At 42.8% G+C, this 24,845-nt stretch overlaps 1 protein-coding gene across 2 annotated transcripts in view; it reads right to left on the reverse strand.

Annotated features, from left to right (window-relative positions):
- The window catches only part of Bru3 (CUGBP Elav-like family member bruno 3), a 714,599-nt gene extending 698,322 nt beyond the window's left edge, over positions 1-16,277 (reverse strand). For both annotated transcript variants that reach the window (XM_076775070.1, XM_076775069.1), the window contains exon 1: positions 15,049-16,277. The gene's annotated coding sequence lies outside the window, so the exon portion shown is untranslated. The remainder of the gene's footprint in view (positions 1-15,048) is intronic.
- Positions 16,278-24,845: the final 8,568 nt, after the last annotated feature.

Genomic DNA, 24,845 nt, shown 5'->3' on the forward strand with positions numbered 1-24,845 from the left:
TTCGAATGAATATAAAGTTCCAAGTCTGGAACAAATTATGTAAACTGTCGCGTGCACGACGTTTCACCAGTGTTTCGTACAACTCTTAAGGTGCGATCGTGACAACAATAAAGTTCCTACTTAATTTTTTTACGCAGACATTTACGATGGACAAAACGCTCGCGACCAGGTCGGAACAAGAACGTATCGTCGCGATCGTCGGTTCTAAACGAAGGCAGAGGCATGCGTGGCTATATCCTTTCGTCGTATTAAACCGTTCCGCACGAATATCGTGTCTCGGCCGAGAAACAAATAGGTCTGATACCGTTTATTTGAGAGCGATGTGGTAGGTGGAAAAGTTTGAAAGTGGAATTGAAAGCAAAGCCACGCGGCACGTGAATCGTGTTCGCCACTTGCAGCCGCTTACCGCCGGATTCGTGAGCAACGTTTTTTTTTCTTTCTTTTTTTTTTTTAAATAACAATTCGCTTCCGGCGAATCGGGCGGACCGAGTCGCTTCTGCGCGTACGGGAAAGCGAGCGCGATGTTCGACCGCCCGGGGCAGAAGTATCGTACGAACGGGCGTTATTACACATTTCCTCTATTAACATAAATACAATTCCGCGGGTGGCGAAAAAGAAACGGCCGGCGAAACGAACGAGCACGTTTCGTTTTTCCTTTGTCCTCGCCGAACCCGCATTTTCCTTCCTTCTCGTTTTATCTTCAATGAAAGTGGTCTGCCCTGACCTGTTCTCTCTCGTGCGCGATTCTTCTCCATTCCGCTCCCCTCCTCCCACCGTTGGTCCAAAGCCTTATTTTATTTCCTCTATTGTTTCTACTCCTCGTGGGTACAACCCGCACGTAGTCCTCCTCATTTTCCACCAACACGGGTCCAAGGATTTACCAACACGTACGCGAACGCCTAGAAGCGTCCGTGCGATCGCTAGCACACGCACGACCACGTCCAGGATCCTTTTCTCTCAGTTAGCTCGCCGGTCCCTAAACGTTGGCATTATTTTGCTCGCCGGGTCCTTTTGTTTCGGTTCAGCCTATTGAACTGTGGGCGAGATAATACGCCACCGCGGACCGTTGCGCCCGACATGTTGCTTCAAAACAAACCCGCATTCTCGCGCTTTTATCCCGACGTCTTACACCAGCTCACCGCCCGGTGCCAAACTCCTACTCTGCTTCGAGCGATCGCGTTAACTTCGATCGACACGTACTTTACGGTTGATACGAAATAATCGAAGAAAGGTTTGGTTGCTTCAACGGTTGCGCCCCGTTACAGGACTAGGTCGGATAAATCGGGATTGAGTTGAGCGGAAATGGAAGATTCTTCGTTCGTAAAACTAGTTCAGTTGGCCTGAACGTTCTATATCGGATACCTTCGGGCAAGGTTCTGGTTTGTTGGGCCGATAAAAATTTCACGAACGCGCACTTTCGAAACAAATCGTCGCGCCAAATTCGAATTTTCCCCCTCTGAATAAGAAAGCAGGTCGCGGTTGACAATATTTGCGACTTTTATCAGATAATATAATATCGATTCTAAAATGATAAATGTTGTGAAATGTTATGCTGGAACTAAAAAATTGGTACTTCTAACTATAATAATTTTTTTGAGTAGAAGAATATTATTTCTACACATTTTGAGTAATCGAATGTCAATTGCAGTCTCTGTAAAATTTGTGCAAACTCCATATTCTCGGATAACATTATATTTGCATCAAATTCGGGGTCTTCGTTAACGAGAACGGGGAGGAGCAGGTTACCAGACGAACGTATTCGGACGATTTTAAAACAGAATAATTCATCGTTTCCTCCCTCTGCGCGTTATATAATTCATTTAGCCACAGCCACGCAATTCGAAATATTACAACGTAAGTGATTGTCGGAACACAATTACATAGAGAAATTATACACAGCAAATTAAGGGTCTTCCTTAACGAGGAAGAGGAGAGCAAGTACATTAACAGACATATGTATTCTGACAGCTTTAAAACAGAATACTTCATCGTTTCCTGCCTGTATACGTCGTTGAATTCGTTTAGTTGCACCCACGCAATTTTAAATATTACAACGTAAGTCCGAATACGCTTGTACGGAAAAATTGTACACAGTAAATTAAGGGTCTTTCATCCCCTCTACAGAGTGTTCGACCACCTCTGGGAAAAATTTACCACGTAAATACGACCACGTTTATTATGGGATTCTTCTCTCTTTACGGGGTTAAGGAACAACTTTTCGAACATTTTTGGAATGTCTACATATTCTGCACCAAAATACTTGGTGTTTGCCGTTTGAAACATTAAAATCCACCAATCCGTTCATAAGTTATGATGATTTAAACATTCACATGAAATTTCAAGGAAACATGTCGATGTATGGTTAAACATTATATTTTTTTTTCGCCGAAAAATTTTCCGGTCGGTATAGAACTTTAAACGTTAATAACTTTTTAACGAAGACTCAATCAACAAAGTGGTATTCCTGATTGATTTTCGCCTTATTTTGGCCTCTAGAATCTCCCATTCATATTTTTCCCAGAGGTAGCCGAACACCCTGTATACGATTGGATTCGCTGAGTTAGAAGCACGCAATTCGAAATATTACGACGAAATCACCCAAATATGATTAATAAAATGTTCGGATTAGTTAAGAAAATGAAGTACGTCGAAATATCGAGTCTCGTTCGCGGTTAAATATACCTCTCATCCTCGTTTGATCGCATCACTTTGCAATGCGGGGGGGGAGGGAGAGAGTTGGTTCGTCTCGTGTCTTTCGATCCGATTGTATGCACGTATCTCGAGTATCGAGGATTCGGTCGAACAAGCAATTTCTGGGTCGAAGTAGCGCCGATATTAGCAAACCGCGAGCTTATGTATCTCGGAGTAAACTCCGAACTGTAGGGCATCTAGGATAATATTATGCCGTGCTGACATCTTCGGTGTTAGCCGGGCAGTCCGTAACCCAACACCGGTCTACGGACCAACCCTTGCTTTCCTTTGCCCTTCTCCTGTACAGGCGGAGCCCAAGCAACGTCGATAGCGAAAGCCCCGAGATCCTGCGGTCACCCTTTACAGGAAAGGCCAAAGGAGCACAGAGTTGCTTGCTCTCGCTTTGGAAAGAACGAGATACCGTGCAACCGGAGGAAAGGACAGAGATACAACGACCAAGAGGGAGCCTAACCTTTCCATGGAAGACTAGGGAAACCGACTGACCGAACACCACGCCTTACCAAGCTTCTGCGCCCGCGTTACGGAGCTTTCAAATTAAGGCACAATTTCGTTCAAGAAGCCACGATCCGAATTAACGAGACGAGCCGGGATGAACGCACCTGAGCCCCGTGTATTTTGGTAAACGACGCGCCAGATATACCTGTCTACTTTTCATAGATGATTTAATGCCAGCAAGCATTGTTGAAACGCGCTGAAACTCCTTCGTCGATCTAAAAGATTTTTATAGGAAACGGATTGTAGGTCTTCCTGATAAATACAATAGGATCAAAGTCGAAATTAAAATTGCACGAACATGGTGCACTTTATAGAAATATAAGCGTGTCACCTTCAGTAATTTAATTTGCAAGTCTACTCTATCATAAAACAATTATTTTCAACTTTTCTTGAGCTCTCAGAATCTCTAGAAATTTGTCTGCCTTTTTGAACATAATTTAAATTACCGAATGTTGAAATTTTTTTGCCGCGAGTCTTGTACGATCACTGACGATCGTGGACGATGAGTTTCAAGTTCGATCGAGAACCGTCTCGCCAGTGGCCTAAAGAAAATCGTTAGGTGGCTCAAGGAAAATCGTTAGGTAGCTCAAGGAAAATCATCGCGCATATTTTCTGACGTATACAAAAAAAAAGCGGTATGCATGAGAAAGCGGCCCCGCGTATTTCTAACCCCATTTTGAGACGTCCGTTGAATTTATCGCTGCAACATAAATACCGGTCGTACTTCGCATACCACGCGTAAGAGGTTCGTATATGTGCGAAGACATATCGGAGCGTAGCCATTTAAAGATGAAAGATCTCTTGCCAACGTAACGCGCGTAATATACTGTGGGCCGCATAACGCCTTTAACGTTATTAAATTTTCGAACGACACGACCGCGGCGCGATCTGAAATTTAAAATTCATCGAATCATCGTGCACATTCTACTTACTCGTTGTACGGTATTCTCCTTGCAGGGTATAGCTTCCATGACCTCTCGAAAGCAGGCCAATAATTGGAAGCTTTTAACGCGAAAATTATGCAGGATGACCCAGTGATCGTGGTACCGACGAGAAAGAGGCGATTCTATGGGGGGAAAAAATTAGTCGAAAATTTAGAGAGACACTTGTGTCAGACGTGCTCGACAAATTTTGGAATGTAATTATGTTGAAAACTTGAGCACATTCGCTATCAGCCAAAAGAGTTTCTAAATTGTTGGTTGCACGAAGTAATTTACTTTACATTTCCATAACGAACGACTGTAACAAAAGGGTAATTCTTTTACGACGCATCGTGTGGCAGAAATAAAAATTTTCAACGAAAGAATAAAATGTAGTTTGAATGGGATTCGAACTCGCGCATAAAAAGAACAACAGTTGGGAAGCGCGAGCTTATAACAGCTGCGCCACGAACTCATCCGGGAATGGTACTTGTATTACTAAAGACATTAAGCTCTTTAAAACTTTCGCGTTAAATAACTGCTAAACTATTAACCGCCTGAAACTATATATCAATAGCTTCAGCATTCAAAGCGCTATCATGGTGAGAAAGTCTATTAGAAAGTCAGCGTCGCTTTGATGCATGTCTCCTTGTTAGAATCATTAGAATCTTGCAATTGAGAAGGTCTTAACCGAGTCCTAAAAGAATTTTTGTAAACTGTCGACCCGATTTCTACCAGACCATTGTCCATTGTGGCTTGTTGGATCGAGGTAGCCGCGACGAAAATTCATCGAACGATCGTAGGGAATACCGTAGCGTTCGCCACCGGAAACGCCAGGATGCTTTGTGTAACGGTTAAAAATTCATCGGTTCCCGACGATATTATTTACGCACCCGGATATAAATTTCGAGCTGCGGAGATGGTACGCGCGTTTCGTGCGCCGCGATTAAACACGATCCTTCGAGCAGAGAGGGGAAAAATGCCGAGAGCAGGAAACTTGCAGGGTAGTTGGAAAAGTTAGTGGCTGAAGTCCCCGGAGGGACGCTCGTTGTATAATATTCGAAACAGAAAACGTAGGGGTTAATGGTACGCTATACCGTGCAACGGGTGCAGAGCTAGCCTGAATACGTCAGCATGCTCCGGCGCGCTCAGACTCGCATCAAGAATGTATGAAATGATATAATTTTCGTTTAATTAAAACTGTAATAACAGTTTTGACTGCATTCCGCCGGCCTGGCATTAAATATACGAGTGCGCTGGCGTCGTCGACGACGCCGACACTATGCACGGAGAATAGTCAGAGGGGAAGTGGAAACGAAGGAGAGGAGGGGTAAAAAGTCAGTCGATGAAAAGGTGGACGAAAGTGCACGTTCAGAAAAAGGCCTATGGAATCCAAGCCTCGAGACTTCCAGCCCGTTTGTTCTCTTCCGTATCGCTGTGTATTTATTGTGTATATTTTAATTACAGTCACGGGTGTAGAACTCCTTTCATCGATTAGTACGGCCGCCATTTCCTTTTTCGTGCTTCCGAGGGAAGCTTTCTTCTCGAGCACTCTTGTTTCGTTGCGACTACCAAAGGTACCCGTAGACCGTACAAGAATATCTCGATGGAAGGTATTACCACTGCCAAGTAATTCCGACCGTCTGTTTTCAATCTAAGTCGCGGCGTTATTATCGCGGATTCTTTTAAGGAATCGTGACAGACTGACGGATTGAAAAATAACGTGGCCTTTGGAATTATGTTCTCAATATTGGTAATTTCGGAGCCATTAAATAACTCAAGACACTTTCGATTCTATTTCGAGGTTCCTTCATCGTCGTAATAAACACCAACATTAAAATTAAGTACCACGATATATAAAATACCAGAAAATATTAAATGCTCGCTCGCGGTATAAGTGAAAAATTAACGGATTAATGGCTCGAAAGAGCATTTACATTATGACATGACTGCACGTATGAAATTCTCATTAAGAATTCCGGGAATACCATCACGCTTCTAATATATTAATCGATGACTCCAGGGGGTGAATTTAAACGCTGAAATAAATTAGAAAATCGTACGAACGCATGGTCATATATATCCTAATTTCCGAGTTACAAATGCTTGAGGAAAAGTTTAGAAACTAAGATAGAATTTCAGCGAAGAATATTTTTCCTTGCTCGAATAAAAAATACCTGTTAAAACGTATGGAAAGTTCAAACTCCTATAACTCAGCCAATTTTCAAAACCTCGACAGTCCGTTTGCCAATAGAGAATGCGAGGCAGGGAACTGAATTTTTTAAAAAGTTCTAGACCAAACTAATCCCTTAAAGGGGAACTCCGGAACAACCCCCGTGTTTCGAGCCCACGGTGTGTGCAGAATCGCGGGGGCGAGAAAGGCGACGAGAATGGAAAATAAACGTAGCTATGATGCCTCGAGTTTGAAACAATTAACATAACAAAGCGGAGGGAGTCGTGGGATAGTCGGAAAAACAGGATACGCCGCGGCCAAGAGCCGACGAGAACGCGGGCGTGTTTCTCTTGAGATTTTGGCACTGTTTCTACCGGCGGCGGTGGGCTACTCCAAGTTGCGGTATTTGAAAACATTTCCCCGACCAACGTAAACGAATCTGACGTAAACGGCTGAAGGATTGCGCGGTGTGAAACTTTCTTCTATTATCAGCTACTTTTTAGACGGATACAGCGCCCGGTAATAAATATCGCCATGCATTTGCATGTCTAGTTTTGTTCCTTCGATCCGAGACGCGTTGAAAGGATTAACGAATGTTCAGATTATACAGGAGGATCCTAGAAACCGGTACAAGCTATAGCACTTTCCTAAGCGAAGATACAGAATAAAATATATAATATTCATTGAAATGATGTTCATTTTATTTTGTCTCAATGGATAATTGTTTAAAATATTTAAATATATACACAGAATGTGGTGAAAAATCATCGTTCCGCAAGAAAAGATTCTATGTTAAAAAATTTGGTTAGAGTTAAATACGCATGCAACTTGGCTAACGTGTCTGACCATTATTTGTCATTTCTACTTGAATTAAGGTTTTTATCATTGACTACGATATGATATCGTCCATTTTATATTTCTATATAATCTTACCGTCATTTAATAGAAAATTCAATTTACAGAAATAAAACAGTACCACCGTAAAAGCAAAAAAGTTCCAAAGCAAGTAAAAATAATACATATTGGTCAGACATTCTAGGTAGGTAATTTCTAACATCAATTAACTCGAAAATAAATTCTGACAAGGAGAAACTTTCTGCTATATTTTCTATGTAATTTTTCCCATAGATTGACCATACTATCTATCAAATGTCGTGCACTCTACATACAAGGTGTATAATAAATTTCCCCGTAGGCTGTTAGTTGCAAGCTTTGGTAGGATTTGATCTGTGAGCGAAAGAGTTTGAGTAGACGCGAAAGGCTTCGGATTTTGACAAAAGTATAAAGGGGCTTCAAAGATCTGTTTCGGAGGCGTGTTGTTTGAAAAATCATAGACACTCGTAAAAACCGACGGATCGAAGATTCTCTATTCTTTTCGCGGAGTTGGCGCGCGACGCAATCTGTTTGTCTCGTTATATATGCATGACGTCGGATCAAGCGAGAGAAAATTTTCCAGGCTGTACGTTTCAAAGTACGACAATTCAAAGCGTCTCCAATGTCTCTTGCCGTTTTCCAGCGTCGTCGGCGTGGCACGGCTTATTTGATTAAGGTGCATTGCAGGCGCCATGCATATAATCGTATAAATTGCTTTTGATGTGAGAGAGCGTGAGCTCTCGCAGTTCTGTCTGCGTGGTTGAAAGTTTCGCACCCTTCTTCCCCCTCTTTGCATTTTCCATCGCCTACGCCCTCCTTCCACGCTTCTTGAAACGTCTCCGTGATATGTAATATCGTCACGCGAAAGACAAAATATAATTCACGCCGCGAGAATCTTCCATCGAACCGATAAATTCGATACGAAACAACGCGCGACCGAAAGCGGAAAATAACGATATTGGAAATTTTGTTTGTCGCGAACGACCCGTGAAACTTTTGAAAATTATTCGCCTTTCGTTGCGCCATGCGTCAAAACCTTCGTTTATTATTTGCTAACTAGTATGATATAATTTTAAACACTGTGGTTTCTCACTGTCATTGTTAAATCTTCTCCTGCTAAAACTCTAGAGTATTATGTTAAACGAATTATAGATTTCATTTCCAATAAGAACGTAAAGTTCACGATAAACGCAGACGCATAGTTGCGGCGTATCAAAATGATTTTAGCGACGCAACGAAAGCAATTACAGCTGACTAAATTGATAAGTAAAGTATTTGCGTAGAAATCTTCAGGAAAATGTCACGCAATTAAATTTACTATTTTGATAACGCCGACTAATCTGGTTGCTTTCAAATTAAGGTTACTAGCGAAATAAAGCTACGCCTGAAGTCCTGTATAAATTAACCGGTGCACATAACAGCGATAAATATTTAACTTGCCTCATTGGTACGAAAATCCGCCGGAATTGTAAATGAAACGAAAAAGTTTTTAAGTTCGCGTTTATAATTTGGAATCTGTATCACGTGGAAATTGTTTCCCGCTTTTTGAACTACGACATCGTCGCGTGTGAAATAATCGTACGTGAAATCGACGATCACGATTATTACACAGTTGTAATATATTGAATCCGATCCCGGTATTGGAAGCTAAAAATTGTTGCAAGTTAACCTTTCGTTTCCAAAGATTTTATACGTTACGATTTAATTTGCACGTGCCAGCCGACGCAGAAACACGTAATAATATATTGATGGTACACGAATAGAGTAGGTTTATGCAAAAGACGGAAATTGAAGAAAATAATAAAGGCGTGACGTGTTTGAACGACACGTCACGTCTGGCTATACACAGATCGTATCTACTTGCTGTAATAACGCACCCAGCTAAGTGGAACGAGGCGTTACGTTCAGGCGTCGTTGTTCCGGTAACACAATTCAGAAGGGAGTTCTCTCCGAGGACTTTCACCGTATTAACCCAATATCAGCCATACGGTTTAGAATCGGGTCAACAACCATCCAGTTTCAGGCTTCCTCCTGCGTCGAACCGAAGACTTTGATTATCCTCTTACTTATTTATTACCCGCGTAAAATAATTGAGCAATGGATAAGTTGCATCGATTAAGTCCGAGCCTCTTTCGCCTCGTGTATTTTAATTTTTCATTATATGTAAATTAAATTAAAATAATAAAATAGTAATACGGATATGCAAGTTCGTTTGCAATGCAAATATATTTTATCGATGTTTATAGACAGCGAAAGCATGGCATATTTATTGTTACAAATATAAATGGCGTTTCTTGACAGTTTCGTGAAAATATGGGTGCTGGTATTAGAGTGAAATATAACTTAGATTTACATTTTGTTCCTTTCTCTAATACTCTAGTCAATATCAAATAAATTTGGAAATTCTGAGGAGGGCTCACGCCCAAAGCCGAAACTTAAATCTGAGGTATATTTCACTCGAATACCAGCACCTCTATTGCCGCAAAGCTACCAAGACTTTACATACATCGCGGGAATTGGTGGCTAATACGACCCTTTGCACTTATTCACCATGAATTGCTATGTAGGGTGTCTTGTAATTAGTGGTAGAACCAAAAACGGGTTACACGAATGGAAATGAGAAAGCATATAAGTTATTTACAAATAGAGTATTGCAAAAATAAAAATACAACCTTCCCAAAAATTGAACATCGAAAGGAAGAATTACATTTAAAGTTTTCGTGGAGATATGCAAGAAGGCATAAGCAAATTATATTACAAGCTAATTTATATTTCTATTATTCTATCATTTAAAAGTACCGAAGTCTATCGATATTTATAAATATTTCAATTCTACGTAATTCTTTCTCTTGTCTATTCTAACCACGGTGAATACACAGTGTATCGGAAGCGGATCCCACGAATGCAATAATTTTCGAACGAGAGGCCGCAGGAAGATGTTGCATTTGCGAAAAGACGGTAAAATTGCCGTTTCCCCTGGCGATTCTTTCGATCGTGTCGATTTAGAAACATTTCTTCGATAACGTTCGCGTCCATTAGTATTTCAACGAAGAATCGAGGAGAAAACGGTGTATCCTGCAGTTTGTTTCTTGTATTGCAGTTTGAGTAACGCACAGACGGTCGCGGAGGCAACCAGTCACCGACGGTGGGAAGTATAAAATGTCAATACGTTTACCGGCGAGCCATTGTTGAGCTTGATCTATGTTTATGGGCGTTACGGGTATAGGTTGCCGTCGCGCTGCATATACATCGTCGCCGCGAAGAAAGCGCGAGTATCTCTTTCTTTACAGAAAGTAATGTCCCGACCATAATGGTAGAAAACCGACACCGACTTCTAACTTGCCCGCTAAAATACGCAGACCGATTTTAGTCTGTAAATGCGAATTATATGTAAACTACCCGCTGCATAAAGAATGCTTCAGACGAGAACTGAATAGTTTCGAGGAGGATACACAATCTTCGATTCGCCAATAGATACTAAAGAATATTTGAATCTCACTATGCATTACTCGGGAAAGAATTTTCGATTGGTAAAAATTGTTCACTACTTTCTTTTTTAATTTTGGTATTCCTTGACTCTTTTACGACACCAATATTGAATGCAGGGGCCGAGAATTAATTTGTAGACCTAATAAGCGCCGACGTAAGGAGTTTCGATAAACCTATGGTTGTCGGATCGTTTTGCTGGTAGGACGTATTGGTAAAATTTGTTCGTTTAATTCAGAAATGCGCGGTACAATGCTGAAAACGGGTAAGAGAACTTGAACGATTGCACGCGAAGATCGTGGAGAAATCGAAGCATTTACAATTTATAGGACGCTGGGAGGGTGAAATTCCAAATATGTAGACGATCCCTAGCTCCTTATCGGGGTCATGGATAAGACTCGGAGGCGCCAAGCGAGTTGTTTGCCGAGGACTAGACGACAAAACGCCTAAATCTGTTCGCGTACTCTCTCTGATACACGGTTCGTCTCGAGTAACCGTGTGTGTAAGCAGTGTCTGGCCGAGGGCAATATCGTTTACGATAATGCATGTGCCTAGTGCAGATCTCTCGATCGAACGATCGTCCCCTTCAGCCTGCCCCCCCCCCCCTATCGTCGACTCGTTACCTTCGACTTAGCACGTTCACACGCGATATGATACTTGGACGAGCACCGGCTCCGCTGGAACGACAATCTTCCGGCGATCGATTTCGAAAAATTGAAGCGGAACATCACGAATTTACCGCCGCCCCCTTTCCCATCTACCCTCTTATCTCCGGACCGTGTACCTGATGCTGTTAGAGTATTTTCTTATTTCGGGTTATTTTCCGCTTCTGCGCCCGATGCTATCCGGCACGTAGGAGAAAATTGCCGGGGCGCAGAAAAAAGGAATTGTAGCGAGCTGTTCGTCCGCTTTGTTCGGTATATCGCAGCCAGGTTCGACGAGGCGAAGGGGTTGAGGCGCCGGAGACTCGCCGAGGGAATGAAACCTGATTTAGGACTGCGGTCCAGAAATCTCCCGAGGGACCGTCCGAGCTGACCGCCGCGCATTGGCTTCGCTTTCCAGTGTCCCTCTGAGTGCGATCCTCACCCTGCTACTACCACCGATTCCCCACCGATTCCTCCGTGTCCCACGTCCAACGTCCTCGTGTTCATGGACGCCAACAAGTGCGACTCTTTACCAACATCGCGTTCCAAATGCTCCCGGAATACTAAGGAACCCTCCAGGCGTTGCGCCGGAATACGTTAAAATAAAAGAACGCGACTGCAAACAACCACTACACCGGGCACAACCGGAAATAGAATATCCTCCAATATTATCTGCAACGGCAAATACATCCATCGAATATTAAACTTTATCCGACGATTCCTGAGCACTCTTCCATCATGAACCAGAGAGCTTTGTTTTGCTACAAATTTTTCGAAGAGAGAAGTTCAATTGAAAATTCCAACTTTCGTGGAATCCTTATTTTCCGAGTCTCCTCCCTGCGTTCCTAGCCGGATAACGAATATTGTTCGTCTCGTATAATATCGAATCCCTTGTATACGCATATCGAGCGTATCCTTGCAAAACCCGATGCAAAGGGGAGCCCTGGCTAGAGAAAAGTTTTAGACAAGGGCCAAGGAAAAGAAAAGAATAAAGAGGGAGGTAGGAAAACGCTCCTGGCACAGCCTGGCGTGTAGGTTACTACGTGCCTGCTCGTCGAGGCATCCCCTGACCGTGGTCTGGCTTAAAGATTCGGGTCAGGCTGTAACCTGCCTCGATTGCAAATACAGGGGGGAAATACTCTTGGAAACGTTGCCAAAACCAAAACTCAAGTGGCGACCGGCACGGACCCGTGGCCGACCACGAGGACGCAAAAATTTAATCGTCTTACTCTACGATTCATTTCGTTCCTCTTGTACCTATCAATACCGTTTCGTGCGGAAGAATCTCTCATCACGGAGTAGGAAAATATTTGTCTTGTACGATACTTTATCCTCGAAAAGAATATTAATACGTTTAACCCGTTAATCGCGCAAGACAGATCAACTTTAATCAAAATTTAAAAATTGTTGAAGCACGTTGTATGTTTTAGTGATCTTGAATTAAAATATAAATGAATATAATTTGTAATACAACCATTGTTCCTCAAAATTGTTACAATAATACGATAGAAATACTTGTTATTTCGATCTAATTGTTAGACAAGATCAATTTTGCATTAGCAATAACTGCAAAGTCCACTGATTCACAATTTTATACTTTGATGCATCATTTATAAACTTTTGAAGGTATAATACGATCTATCATCAGAGGGTATTGAAGTCTACGCGAGCCTCGGTCAGAAATGATCGAGGAACACCGTTATAGAGCGTTTATTGAAAACATAAATATGCTTTCTAAATCCTTTTACGGACTTCGAGCGCGTAAGTATATACTCGAACCCTTTTATTGTTTCTTTTAGTATCTACTGGCTGGACTCATCAGTCTGACCTTTATAAAAGAAACATTTTGACTATCGACCAACTATCATATTTTTCTTATGATAATATTTATTTGAGACTTGTCCCAAACTTGCTAGAGCTTATTTGAAAGTGTACATTATTAAGAAATTCAGTGACCTATTTCCCCATAGGCGTGGCTAGTAGTTTCTTTGATCTTAAATATAATATCGAACAATATTAAACAACATTTCAATAATTAGACTCTAGTTTCAGGATTATCTACAATTTTTATACTAAGAAAGCTTGTTCTATCACGATTCAAGAATACTTGGATCAAATTCGATTGGGCATCGTGTCGAACACGAATCCTATTTTCACGCAAGGCTAGTTTAATCCTCTCAGTCGCAGAAAGCGTGTACTTGATCTAAGCAAAGAGACTAAGAATGCAGGCGTGAAATAGCCAAACGGCATGACGAAGACGACTCAATCCCCCTTGAAAGATCAGCTGATTTTTTTCCGACTATAGTTGCACAGTAAGAATATGATGAAACATTTATTGTTACTTCTAAAATTCTGAAAACGGAGCCTGAGTTTTGGACCTAGTACATATAGAGACTTTGGCTATTTGTGACACCGTCTATTGATACAACCGTTAAACCAAAGCTATACAGGACATTAATTTGACGTACATCATTTTGAATGAAATTTAAGCTAAATTTACAATGTCAAGCATTGTTAGACATAGAATTCTTAACATAAAAATTTCCCGTAATATAGATTTTTAAAAGAATAACAGTGGAATAACTGGAAATGTTTCGACAACTTTTTCACTGACCAATCATTTTCAAATCCAATTTTCCCACAGCTAAAATGGAACGGTACGATGCTTCTCGCCGGAGTTTAAGTAAGAATAGAATCGATAACGGTTGTTATCGTTGTACACTCTCCAAAAATTCTTTAAAAACCGTACTCGGGATCACATCGGAATCGCATTCTGTTATCTTTGTAAATATCGAAGAATTATTCCCGGCGGTAGTGCTCCATTAATATCTGAACGGTTTAGTAAGAATTTCCAAACGGTGCAGCTGCATCGTGAATACTTAATGGGCCGCCGTATTTTTAAAGATCCCATTATTGCACGACTATACAACAGCGCAGAAAGCATCGCGACGAACGACGCGAGTTCGCGATACTCGTACAGGAAACTGGCTTTTTGACTCATGCAAGATGTGTTTCGTAGAAAAACGATGGATACACGCGACGTCATGGAAAAATAGCACGCCCTTTGTCACCGGATATGAATCCTATTGAGCACACTTGGAATATGCTCGGTAGAGCCAGTGGCGGTGCAAGAATGCACCCTCGAAGCGACGAAAGCTCGTAGCTCTAGTCACTGAAGAATGGCACGACATACCGCAAGAACTTCTTTGCCATCTTTTTGGAAAGTGCGCGTTGTCCTCTTATTGCCAAGGCAGGAAATGTAAAATCCAAACGGATCAGCGTACATTTAAATCTCTCCTACCTAACCAAACACACACCCCGTCAATTTTACACCCCACTTTTTACGCTTTGCTCCCAATATTCGTACAGAAATTTTTGGGGAAGAGAAAATTCATCGTTTCGTAAGACTACCGCAAATAGCTGGAAAGAATGCCCCTATTAATAATTTTATCTAATTTTGCTACGCAATTTAACGCTTTGACTAACAGAAATTTTCCTTTTAGATAATTGGAAACTAGCATACCCACAATATGTCATAGAAAATTATTTTTACAGCCTCCTATCTAGATTTATTTTCTCAAACATCCAACCTTGAGATTTAATATTTTTGATTCACAAAATTCTGAATTCGAGATTTCTCCAGAGTCATTCTTTCCGGATCTCCAATACAGGTGTATACGAGTTTGAGCTGACGTTTTTCTCCGTTTCGATAAAACGTGTAACCCGATATATTCCATATTTGTACCTGGTTGATAATGGTAGAGGTCCGCGGCGCGCGGCCACACGATCGCCGAGTGCTCCACGCTGGTTGCTTGATTCCGCTTTCTTGCGGATCCCAGGAATCCTACGAAGAATCACGAGCGACGAGACGTTTCTCGCGCCTCGATTCGTTACGTACGATCGTCGTGTTCGCAGTTCACGAGTCTTCTTCGTCCTCTTCGACAGCGTCTGCAGCGCAACGATGATGCACCGTCATCCCTTTCCTCCTATCCGCGACATGTAACTGATGCACACGCGTCGCGATCCTGGACAGCAGGACGAGAGAATCGTTCGCAGTTCCCCTTCAGGCACGCTTGCACGCTACACTCGTTGGTTCGCGTACCCGGTTATATAACAACAATAAAAATTCAACGATCACGAACGAAACAACCGCCGTTCGTAGGAATCCCTCCTAAACTCGCTACGTCCGTAGAGTATCGCGAGACCGCCACTACGAAGGCGCTGCCGGTAGGAGTCCCGACGACCACGTGAGCTAGGAACGATCCGATCCGTATCCACGTGCCATCAACGTCCACAAAACGAACGTTCGCGAAGTCTTGGTACCGTTTTCCTGACGGCGCGTCACGACCCTCGCAGCCGATCGCGAAACGCCACTACGTGCACTCCGTACCGGAAGTATTTATTGAAACAACATCTGCCTCTCGACGGGTGGATCCCGAAACCGTTTGGACGTGTAGTCAGTACTCGCGACACCGGGACACGTGTATCGGTGAACAGAGGAGGTATAACAAGAACAACAATAACAGCACTATCACCACTTGGGAGCAGGCTCCCTGTACGATTGTCCTTTCGCTACCTACGCGGCAAACGCTCCTTGTGCTAGGTGTCAGCCACTTCGAAGATGCTGGTACCGCCGGCGACGGTGCTCACCGCGTGACTACCAATCGTTCTCCTTGTCGATGTTGCCGTAATCATCAAGGAAGGAGAACCGCCTGACTGTCTCGTTTTTGTACAGAGACCACGACCGTCTCCGATCACGTTCGCGGTACGCGGTACCTGGAACTCGTGTTACCGTTGATCGACCTTCTGTCGCGTATCGCACAAAACACCCGGGCCCAATACTGAGGAACGGAGAAGGTTTACGCGCGATAACAACGCCGAGTGTACGGCGGCTTGGATACGACGTGAGAAAACTCGTTCACTGAGCAACGACGCTGCCTTCTTTGCCAAAACGTGGAGTTGGTGTACACTGCGGTCGCTCTCCGCACACTGAGGATAGCTGACGTCACGAGCCCACCACGCGGAGGTGGTCTCGCGAGCGAGCGTTTCGCGCCGGCGCCCGCGGCGCTGCAATCCCTATAGACACACGACCAGTATACCTCTGTGTGCCGGTATACTTGCCGGTCGCCTATATATATTCCGTCCGCCTACGTTGACGGTTTCGACTCGTTTCCACCGTTCAACGGAGAAACGAGCTTAACCGTTGACGGAGGAGCTGACACCTAATGGCGTTTCGCGTTGCTCGACCTTGGACACGCTCGAACGAAACGCTAGCAAACCAACCATCTATCCATTCCCCTAACATTTTATTACAAATCTCCTTTCAAATATAGTTTATCAGGTTGGTGCATACCAAATGTCAGATTTTACGATAGAAAATTTAATTCACTTTAAAAAAGTAAATTTATATTAAATTAAATACATTAATGTGTAATGTGTAAAAGTGAATACACTTCTTCCAACTACTAACAGGGGCATAAATACCATTTTCTACGACAGAATTAGTTGATTCAATGAAAATTTGACTCCATGTCGTACGATTTAATTACAAACCAGTTTTCAAACGTATATGATTTATTAGGTTGGTGTAAATTTAATTAACTTTAAAAAAATAAGTTTGTATTAAATAAAATAGTGTCCGTTTACATGAATCCACTAACCAACCAGGGTATAAATATCATACTCAGCGTCTAAATATCAGAATTCAGTACTTAAACTGTACCAAACTATTCATTCGCTCGAATAAAGAAGCACAATAGCTCCTTCATTATCTTTTATTCGGTAAATCAGAAAATACGATGACAAACGATCCGCGGCTAGCTGTATAACAATACGAATTTTACTTGGTGTATATTCCGCAGCGCGGTACTTCGGTTTCACTGTTATAATACATCAACGTCATAAGTGATTTTAACGCATACACAGCGTAACAACTCCATTATTCTCGAAACAGCCGGGCGGTGTCTTTTGAAATTGTTCATGATATTTGCAACATTGGACTGCAAAGCGACGCAAAATAACGGGCGTAAAGAACTCTTTGTCTCCATAAATCATCGTTAGAATAATATTCTGCCGCGTATCTCTATCCCGTGTAATAAACCCGTGTATTTAAAAAATAAAAAATCATTCCGACAAAAACTGGTGCCACGGGCGTTTGTTGCTTTTCAATTTCAACGCCTGATAAGACATCGTTATCGCGGTAAAATCAACCAACGACGGACAGGAACAAATGACTGGCGATCGATTAAATTTTTCTTGCGACTCTTGCACGTTCGTTGGAAAATCTCAAACGTTCGATAAAGATCTTACCAGTATCCCTGCAGCGGAGATACCCATGATCCTTAAGGTGATTTCTCTCAGACGGGAAACCGCGAGCGAGGGATTTCAAAGAGAAAACTCGCAAGTTCTTTCGGACCGTCGTTACGGGCAGAAACTTTCGATGGAAGTTGTGGCCTAAGGCCTCTTTCGCGCTGCCGTTTTTTTCAACGATACATTAAGACGTCGTCGTGTATAGTGAACCTTCTTGCCCGATCTGGCAAACGAATGACCAGTTTAATCTTTCCTTTGATCGAGTTAAATCAAGTTACCTTTTTATTTGTTCGAGAGAAAATTTTATGTACACGTAGTCGAAAGGTCTCCGAATTCTGTACTATCTAATCTCGTGAAATACGAGTGATATAAATCGCAATATAGTTTGTACGTGTTTTAATTACTATGAAAGATTTATATCAGAAATGTTATACATTAAAGCACGTCAAAACGTAACTCCAAATCGATATACAAGAATTAAGTTTGATATATGACTGGTACAACCAAAAAATGGAGTTATTTTTCGTATGAAAATAAATAAAAAACGTGGCATATCTGTCTTTGGTGCGTAGCTCTGTTTTAATGAAAATGGATTTTGCAGATACGTTGTATAAATGTTTGAACGATGTGTCTCGATATTTATAGTTATCAATTATTATATTAAGAAAAATACAAGATTAATTTTGTCGAAAACAGACTCTCGTATGGAAACTTTTATTGTACGTGTGCGATTCAGTACTTGAGTAACATGTCTGACCATTACTTGGCATTTCTACTTACGTTAATGTTTTGTCAAACATAGAGACTTGCACGAAAAACTTTATTGCGAACTTTTTATTAATTTTCCCATATAGAATAATTATATTTTACAGAATGCAAAACTTAAACGTATCATCAAGATTAAATCGTTGTAGAAAAGGCTTTAAAAAAAAGAAAAGAATTGAAATGATACCAAGAGTACATCGTATACGTTGCGATATCTTTAAATAAATTACTACAGTTAAAAAAACAAAAAAACGACGTTTCTACACGATCAACTACGAGACAAAATAATTTTCCAAAGAACGAAGAGCTGAATCTGTACGCAAATGCTGAGAAGTTGATAGTAAAAATTTCTTGCTGAGCGAAGGCAAAGTATTTAGTACGAGTGGATGTCGGTTAAAATGCGTATCGGTGCAGCGTAGAAAAATTGAGTACAGGAAAGGAAATTGCAGAGCAAAAGACACAACCGAAGAGCGGTACAAAAGGGGTGGAAGAGAAAGGAAGGAAGGAAGGAAGGAAGAAAGACAGGGAAAGAAAGAGAACGGCCGCCCGTCAATCTCTTTCTGGTACCATCTCTCTTGTTCTTCCCCTCGTTCTCTTTTACTCTTGGTCGTCGGTGGTGTTGGGCGGGCTGATGGTAGGAGGTGGATGGAAATCAATAGCCCTGAATAATGAACCCCAAGGCAGCACCCTCACTCCGCTCTCCACGGTCTGGAGCAATCTCTCATGCATCCTCTCATTCCAAACTGAGAGAGAAAGCAATTCTCTCCTCGCCATCCAGGGCCTACCGATCCCTTCTCCTTCTCAACACCCGAAAGGAGGTGTTTGTGTCCTCTCCTAGTCCCCAACTTTGCTACGAGACCCCCTCGAACCCAATTCGGATAACCGACGGAAGAGGAGGAGGAGCAGGAGGACACGGAAAATGATTACCCTCCTCCTCTTTCTCCTTCACCTCCTCCTTCTCTTTCTCCACGACGGATCGATGGTCGTCGAGCACCTTAGTTCGTGATTCTCCTGGATTCGGATCAATACCTACTTTAGCATTGCAATAAAATGGTCAGACAGCGCGTTATGATAGCCCACTCTCTTATCGAGTATCCGCCGAAGAAGCAATTTTGCGGCCACTAAATTTATTTGCGATTTCGTTCGAACGTAAAACGTGTACATTACGACGATCTAAAAGAAGAAAGGAAATATAATGCCCAAAAGATGACGCGAAAGAGGAGGGCGTATACCTAATATATTCCAATGTTCTTTCGCGTACCGACGATCATAGTACCTGGCCTACAATCGCTTGATCTGAAGATCATCAATATTTTTATCTATCCCATGGAATCTCAAAACTGCCAATCCTCTACACCGAGGAAAACTAAATTACACCATCTTTACTCTAAGTATATTTCGCTCTAAAGAATTTGGTCTTTAGCAGAACACCGAATCTACCTGGACTATTTCTTGAAGGACACCTTTTGGACTCCAAGTACCATTGCGACTAAGAACGCTTTCTCTCGGGTCTTTTCGTTCTGGCTCGAGTCTATGGTTTCATTTAGCAGCTCACCCAGAGACGAAGCCCCGGTATACGTAATATCAATCGGACACAAACGAACCACGACGAACGAAGAGACGACGCGCGGAACAATTAGAGATTAACGCCAGATTAACATAATTGTTCCGCGTTGGCGAGGCGGTGCGCGTTTCTGAGAGATTGGACCGCGATGTCTTCATCTGACAGAGTCTCGATACGACGACTAGAATAAATAGACCCGTCAATTTACATAGTCGTTAACGGGCATAGCTGGCAAGCCCTTATCGGCCTGTGGTTCCTGAACTTCCTGACCTAGGCAACGCGTTCTACGTTATTCCTGCACTCCTTCTCTACACTTCAACAACTTCAAGGCCCTCCTCCCACACACCACCGTTGGATCCTTATCCGTAGGAGACGCTTATTTAAAGATCGATCAGAGGCGCAGCGGCGATTCTTAGATACTTTAACCAATTGAAAGTAACTGCAGGGCCGCGAACGCTTGCTCCCGAATGCAAACTCTTGCAACCTATCGGAGAACCATATATTGTTCCTGGAGCTTGCAGTTGCGACGATGCATTCGTAACGACGACCAAGGGCCACGGTTTGACGACATTTACAATTTAAATGTAGAGCACAAGCGGCGCAAAATATTTCTCTTCGTCCGGATGAAAATTCGATTATTATAAATATTCCGTATTTCGTTCCGTATATATTATTGGATTCTGCACGAGTTGTTACGTAGATGGGACGTATAACTGTAAAACTTTACAGCTGTCTCTTCTTTATCGCCCGCGCTCTGTTGTTACTCGCTCGACGCGTCTGTTTCAATATTGCACGTGATTGGCTTCTGTCGTTGGATGAAGAGTCGCTATACCAAACCGAGGAATGTTTCCCGTAGTAATCAAACGGATCATCGTACAGGTCGTCTTCTTTCCACGGAGCCAAGAGAGCCTAAGGCGGATCGACGGAACAACCCCTCGTAAAGGCGGGCTGGTAACGACTATGCAAATTTCATTTGACCCAGCCCAATTCTTCACACACGAAAGATTAAGACATTAGACCAGAGAAAGGAGGGGAAGAGCATGCTCTAAACTAGAGAGTGAATATATAGAGAAGGCGGAGGACGACGAGGAAGCAGAAACGGAGCTTTTGCTATGAGGTTCGGAACACCGACATACTTCCGCCGTCTGGATTATCTTCATGTCCTCGGCTATGCATCGCCTTCGCATGTAAACCTAAAACGATGGAGCTCTTAAATTCAGCACGGAACTTTCGTTGCTCGTTACCGCGATAACGTAACGATTTGATAACCGCAACAATCGTTAATACGCTCCCGACTTCGTGTTAAATTCCTTCGATAAATCTCCGTTTCTGCATCGAGTTCCTGCTCCGTGGTTAGACGAATCTCTTCGGCGTATTTCGTTCCTTTCAAGAAATTATAATGTACCTTAATTTTCCTTTTCCATAAATTTGTTTAACCGTCGGGTCAATAAGCAAACTATTCGCGATCATGTAACCCAAAACGAATCATGTATGAAACCAATTTTTAAAACGAATGGTACAGAACAGTTATTTAATACCTGTGCCCCTAACATGACAATTCCTGAGGGTGTATGCCGTTATAACAAACTTGTTACGTGATTGAAGCGAGTCGCGACAGAAAAGCACGGTGCTGATCGCAGACGTATTGCATCTTAGGGCGTCAACGAGATCTTATTTAAGAAGGAAGTAATTAGTTAGTTTTTCCAATAGAATGGCCAGGGCATGTAAAGCGCACCATAGAATCCCCGGTTTTATATGTTGCCTAGAACGAATTCTGTATAGAAGCTTTTGCCCAAAGAATTTCACGGCTCTTGTTCTGCTACGAATGAATCTCGGCGGCGGTGCGGCCTCGCGGAGAATTTCGCGTCCGCCGGAACAACGGCAGAAAATGCATCGCAGGTTATGCTTCCCATCTCGAGGCCCTACCCCCTGCCGCCGTTGCGATGGGAATTCCTATTCTTCGTGTTCGGCGGCCCGGAATTTTCCGGCAGCCGGCTTCGACGTCGGTCGGAACTTCTTCCCCATGCCATCCCTCGCCGTGCGAGAGTAATTTCAGTTTGATACCGGTGCAATAGCCATATGGGCCATGTGCTCTCCTTTCGATGTAATAAAGGACGAGAAGAAGTAAGAAGGAGAAAGTGCATCGTTGCAGGGGAATAAGGTGGTGCAACCCGGTGTCCTTTACTTCCTTCAGCCACGGCTCTTCTTGCCCCCGATCGAGACAAAGCCGTAGGTATTACCTTATTTCCCCAGTGCCTTGCTCCCTTCTATCGTACAAATCCTTCTTAGGAGGGTGTTCTCACTCATACACTCCCTCTGGCTACAATCTGCCAAGGTATTTTCAGCTTTTTCTTTCGGTGTTCTTGCTACCCTGTTTACGCCGAAACGGTACACCCGCTCATTATTTTAATGGACCCTTCTCTCAATGAATCGTTTGCCAAGATAACCTCGTCCGAGACGGCCGCGATACTCCACTAATCGAGTCTTGTTTGAGAGAACCGTTTCAACAATTCTCGGTAAAAACGCGCCTGAACTCGTAAAAAACCACCACCATGATGTACGAAGGTATTTGTAATTTAAACGATGTCTAGAATTATTATATAAAATAAAGTGATTTTTCATCCTGACGAAATTAGATCGTATGTGGTCAAATATTTGATCATACCTATCTTATTTTAACGAAAACTCAAAGAAGCTTTACAGAGACTCGTGGATTATTTTTCATTTTAGAAACCTAATCGCCACGGAAAACTGTAGGTGTTTCGTAAATATACTGCGAGACGGAAAGTGTTTCGTGACTAAACAAGCTTGGGAAACGCTGACCTAGGCGACCGCTTTGGACGCTTCGCCAAAAGTACAGCTTCAGAGCGCTGTAAACATCGTTTACGAACGTCTGTGTGACACTTTTTCATAACCATTATTACGTTTCGCTGATAAGATTTCACCGAAAATTCCGGGAACGCTCTCCGTGTAACGAAATATTAAGAGTGTAATGGATAAAATAAAGCTCGGATCACTGCAACAACTCACTTTGCGAAACACAAAAATATAATATTAAACGAAGAGATTAAATTTGTGTTCTTCTCTTTGAAGTGAATTTCTCTATTTTGGAGCGATTCGACCATTGTCCAGGCCTTTTGAGAGGATATTCGATGGATTAAAAAGGAATGATTACTCGATCGTCGATTCGAGCGCCAAATTTCGTCAGGATTCGAGCAACTTTCAATGAGCCAAATGGTGATGCGTTCGCTCGATCGATCTGCGGAACAAGAGAGAAAGAGAAGGGTCGATGTAGAGAGGTCTGTGGCAAAAAAGTGGGATAACATACGCTCGTGCATGCAGACGAAGAGACGGACAACGGACAAACGGAACGAACAGACAAGCAGCCCTCGTGAACCTCGTATAGAGAGAGGAGAGAGATTGCGGGAAGGCTGGTAGCGGGGTTGGCTGCCATTGTAATGGCGTGTGCCATGGTCCCCATGTGCCAACCACCCCAACAGCTGAGCCCTTTGCTACACTGCTGTTAAATACGCTGAAACGAGCAAACCGCTCGCGAGAGTTAAACTCGTAGTTATCGCTCGCATCGATATACCTATATGTGCGAATCGATGGACGCGTCCTCTTTAAATCCACTCTACTGCACAAACGCTTGCAATTGAAAGGAAATGATTTCATTTGGTTCTATTCTGTGGCCACCGCCAATATCAAGATTTATATTTTAATACATTTAATTGAACGACAAAATGATATATGTTCGTCGCTTAAATTATGCCGAGAGCCGCGGGTGCGTTTTCACCGTTCGTTGCATTTCGATATTGTTTGATTGTGAATTGTAGCGTCGACGTTGCGTCCTGTTAGGTGGTAACGTATAAAATTTCCGGTCATACTATCTTTAAATACATCGTATCAAGAAACGTTTGCTTGCGATACCGTCAAATTGAACATCGTGTCAGTAGCTTACAAAATTGTTAGGCTTCGTTTAGTCACGAAAGCTATCGACAATTTCTAGATATTTGAACAAAAATTAGCAATAGTCAGTGGTTCGAGAAGTGAATACTTTGTGAATCGAACGGGAAGACAGAGAAATCGATGGTAGGAAGTATGCAGTTCACTGGTTCACTGTCATTCTAACGAACGATTTCGGTGTCGACTAATAACTCGCGATGAAAAATGGGTTCTTTAGGATAATCGACTCAGAAACCGATCGAATTGTTTCCAAAACCAAATTTGCATGCTAAAAAGGCGACGGTACCGGTTTCGTGATCTATGGTAGATGCTATTCCAATGGAAGCAACTGGATCTTCGTGAATTCTTTTCACCCTCGCGATAGGAGCATGCTTGTAAAAACTACTTTGCACGAAGGTTTCATAAAAATCGGTGATCGTCGGTTGGTCCCTAGCCAGACGCGTCTTCCCTACATAATAACGTCTGACGAAGTCAATGCTTTCATTAAGTTTCGCGTTTGAAAGCCACGGCGGTTCATTTGACACGATTTTTAGCAACGTTGCTATAATACGGCCGCCGCGATGTTTTTTTGCCCGTTGGTAACGTATGCGAAAAGTCGTTGGCCGACGGCGCGGTCACAGGATACAGTCTGGGGGGACACAGCGTGGCAAAAGCTCGAGTTAGGGAAAGGTAGTGCTCGACGGGGACGAGGCTGCAACCGACACGGCAGTCTTGTAGTTTCGAAACAGCTCTCCAATTTTAATGAGACCCGTCTATTTCTCCGCGATTCTGTCTCCGTGTTACGGCCTGTCTTCGTGTAATTATATTTTGATTCCTCGAGCTGCGCAGCCTCCCTTCTCGTCTTCCCCGCCTCTCGTAGCCCATCCCTTGTTACAGTTTCGAGCCAAACTTTTCCTCTCTTTCTTCGTCCCTTGTGCTCCCCGTACAGTCCGTCCCTC

The sequence above is a fragment of the Colletes latitarsis genome, chromosome 10 (genome assembly GCF_051014445.1).
Source record: "Colletes latitarsis isolate SP2378_abdomen chromosome 10, iyColLati1, whole genome shotgun sequence".
Classification (NCBI taxonomy): domain Eukaryota; kingdom Metazoa; phylum Arthropoda; class Insecta; order Hymenoptera; family Colletidae; genus Colletes; species Colletes latitarsis.